Consider the following 4,047-nt stretch of genomic DNA (forward strand, 5'->3'; position numbering starts at 1 on the left):
GCCTCGGGCTCTTTTCCATTGAACGGCTTTCTTCAATTCCCCCACCCTTAGGCCGCAGTCCGCCAAGGGCCGGGAGGCAGGGAGGGAAGATGTTGGGGCAGGGTGGCTGTCTGAGAAACTCGCCTCGTCTGGGGCAGAAAGAGTGCCCCCCTCCTTTCTCTAACCCTACTAGACTGCTTGAGGATCACGGACGGTTTGGCTCATCGATGAGCCCTGCGTTATGGGCCCGGCAAGCAAACTCCTAACTGGCAACCCGCTGCTCTAGGCGTGTGTGGGTTTTTTGATCATTCACCTTCAAGTTCGCACGACATTGGTCCGTGTCCCCCGCCCCAGCTTCCCATGGGAAATCCTCCGTCTCTTTCCACAGACTCACTGGCGACTTCACACAGCGCCTGCCTCCTCCTCCTCCTCCTCCTCCTCCCCCCCCCTCCTCCTCCGAAGGAAGGGGCTGACCCCATGGCCGAGCGGTTGAGTTTGCACGCTCCGCTTCAGCGGCCCGGGGCTTCAAAGGTTCGGATCCTGGGCTCGGACACGGTACCGCTCATCAAGCCACGCTGAGGTGGCGTCCCACACGGCAGAACCAGAGGGACCCTCAAAGAGAATATACAACTAGGTACTGGGGTGCTCTGGGGAGAAGAAGAAGAAGGAGGAGGAATAAAAAGAAAAGATAAGATTGGCAATGAGCTCGGGTGCCGGTCTTTAAAAAAAAAAAAAAAAGAGGAAGAAAGATGGACAAACAGGAACGAATCCCACTGACGGCACCTCCAAATGGTGGGGGGTAGGGGGGTGGGGGGGGTGGGGAGTGGCATCATCGGGCCAATGGTGACTCTAAGTCGTGATCCCGCGGTTGTGTTATTTGATATTTTATCGAATCGATTTATTATTTTATTTTTGAGGAAGATGAGCCCTGAGCGAACATCTGCCGCCAATCCTCCTCTGTCGGCCGAGGAAGACTGGCCCTGAGCTGACATCCGTGCCCATCCCCCTCTACTTTCCAGGTGGGACGCCTGCCACAGCGTGTCTCGCCAAGCGGTGCCGGGTCCTGCGCCCGGGATCCGGACCGGCGAACCCGGGGCCGGCGGAGCGGAACGTGCGAACTTCACCGCCGCGCCACCGGGCCGGCCCCCGGAGTTGTTTTAAAAATCCAGTAAGGGGCTGGCCCCGTGGCCGAGTGGTTAAGTTCGCGCGCTCCGCTGCAGGCGGCCCAGTGTTTCGTCGGTTCGGATCCCGGGCGCGGACACGGCACTGCTCATCAAACCACGCTGAGGCGGCGTCCCACATACCACCGCTAGAAGGACCCACAACGAAGAACACACAACTATGTACCGGGGGGGCTTTGGGGAGAAAAAGGAAAGACAAAAAATAAAATCTTCAAAACTCCAATAAAACTTTGAGTGAAGACGACGAGGAGGATGCGAAACGTATCTCACGCCTCCGAGCCGAGCCGTCCGTTTAGGAAGGGGGACGAGGACCCTTTGTAAGCGATGTCCCTTTTTAAGCACCATTCTAAACCACAGAACAGAACTCCCTCTCCTCGACCCGGAGCGACCCGGAGCGAGGAGGTTCCTGGGTGTGTCAGAGAGGGCCACGTCCTCTGCAGCACGAACGAACCGCCAGGGTTCGGCCACGGGAAAGAATTTCTTCCTCTCCAGGCGGACTAAAAGTCGCCGACGGCAGCGGGCGTAGGTGCTATCCTTCCCGTCCAGGAAAGGCAGGGAGAACTTCAGCCGTGAAGAGAAGGAGGTCTTCCTCACTCCCCGTTTCGGGAGGGCCCCTTTGGCAGGGGAGTTTTGTCTCCTGATTTCAAGTCAGGAAGAAAAGGGAGAGAGAGAGAGAGTGTCCTTCTCGTGCCAGGTCGGTCTGAGGGGGACCTCCTCTGGTTTCCTCCCTTCCCAGGGAAGGCCGTTCGCTCCTTCTTCTAGAAAAAGCTCCCAAAGCACCACCGCCCAGGATGGTTGACCTACGCCCATCGTCCCTCCTTTCCCAATCATTTCTACCGCGACAGAGGGACAGAGGCCCCGGCCCCATCCCCATCCCCACCCCCACCCCCATCGCCTGCCTCCTTGATGGCCAAAGGAGCTGCCTCTGAGAATGGAACGGGGCTTGGAAACCTTCTAGAGGGGTGACTCTCACCTGCCTGCCTGCTGGGAAAAGCACCCACGCTGTCCATCGGACTGCCCTTTTGGGCAAACGTAGGCGTGCCACATAGCGATCGACAGCTATGGCGGGGGGGCGGGGGCGGGGTGGCGTGGTGGTGCCCAGGATCCACGACACGTGACGGCTGCGGAGCACGACAGCCCTAAGACCTTGAGGGAGACGGGGTGGCGCGTGAATCCTTTCGGAACGAGAACGACAGGAAACGCTGACGGGGACGTGTTCTCGTCTCGAGAACACACCAACGCCTCGCACGGTGTCTGACCCGGGGTGCCTCTGACTTTTGTCATCAGAGACGATCCTGTCGACCGCCCCTCACGCTTTGGGGAAAAGGGGAGAGGGACTCGGTAGCACGGGAGAAGCCATCCATCCGCCCTTCCTTTCCGTCTTCACGGCTCCTTCTCGTGGAAAACGAGGAAGCCGTCCGGAGGAACGGAACACTGACCCGGGCCAAAGCGTGGCCCAGCCTGAGCCTCCAAAACCTTCTGCTAAGTGAGAGGTGCCAGACATCCAAGGCGACCTACGTTGCGATTCCACACAGAGGAGAGAGCTAGAACGGTCCAACCCTAGAGGGCGACAGCAGATGGCGGCGGCGGCGGCGGCGGCGGCGGCGGCGGCGGCGGCGGTGGTGGTGGTGGTGGTCGTGGTGAGGCAGATCCGGGAGTGGGGCCGTTTTTTCTTTCGGAGGGAGGGGATGGAAACGGAAACCTTCTGGAAATAGATAGCCGTGACGGATGCGCCACCTTGGGGAGAGAGACCCCCGAAGGCCACTGGCTTGTGCCCCGTGGAAAGGATGGATTCGGTGGGATGGGAATTCTACCTCCGTGTAGAGCGTGTGGTAAACCACGAGGTGGGTGGGTGGGTGGATGGCCTCCCTGCCTCGCCTCCACCTAGACGTCCACACACAGAGACCGACGAGGGAGGGAGGGAGGGAGGGAGGGAGGGAGAGAGACAAGATGGACAGAGGCCGAGGCCGAGGCCGAGGCCGAGGCAGTGAGCGAGTAAGTGATCGACCCTGGCCATAGGGATTCCTCAGAGGGCGTCTCTTGGCTCCCCAAACGAAGAATGTGTGTGGAGATCGAGAAAGATCACCGACCTAGGAGAACCAGCAAGACTTCCTCACCCTCCAGAGAGCCGCTGGGCCCCTGCCGTCCCTGCCACCGCCACCCCTACCCCTCGCCTTTGGCAGCGACGCCAACGAAAGGCAGGCAGACGAGTGGGAGAGTCGTGTGGTGGTGTCCCCCAAGGAAGGTGGGTCCATGCCGACGAGCGGTCGTCGGCGTGTGGAAAAGCCAGAGGCGGGCTGACTAGAAGGAGGGCGTCCTGGGGGAAGGGGCCAGGGTGTGAGGGAGAGAGGCCTGTTTCTCTTCCCCTGTTGGTCCCAAGTCAGGGGCCCAAAGGAGGAAAGCTGTCCGTTCCTTTCCGACTCGGACGGTTCGGGCGGGACCGACCGATCCCCGTGGCGGCGCGGTCGGGGCTTTCTGGACCAGAACCCCTCTCTCCGTCGCCTTTCGACCACACACACGCTTTAGAGGCCAAGAGAAAATGGATCGGGTCTCTCTGTCTCTCTCCCTAGAAAACAAGGGCCGGGGGCCGAGCCCGTGGACGAGCGGTCAAGTACGCGCCCCCACCCCGACCCCCGGCTTCGACGGCCCAGGTTTTCACCGGTTCGGATCCTGGGCGCAGCCCCAGACCCAGCATCGCCCTTCAAGCCCACATAGCAGAAACCCGAAAGACCTACCACTGGAACCTACAACTATGGATGGACGGGACGGGACGGGACGGGGCGGGGCGGGGCGGGGCGGGGCGGGGGTGGGGGGGGGCGGCTTTGGGGAGAAGGAAGAAAGAAAAAATAAAAGAAACACAAGGACGGTCATCGCGATAGTTCTTTCC

The sequence above is a fragment of the Equus caballus genome, unplaced genomic scaffold (genome assembly GCF_041296265.1).
Source record: "Equus caballus isolate H_3958 breed thoroughbred unplaced genomic scaffold, TB-T2T unassigned-0001757, whole genome shotgun sequence".
Lineage (NCBI taxonomy): Eukaryota > Metazoa > Chordata > Mammalia > Perissodactyla > Equidae > Equus > Equus caballus.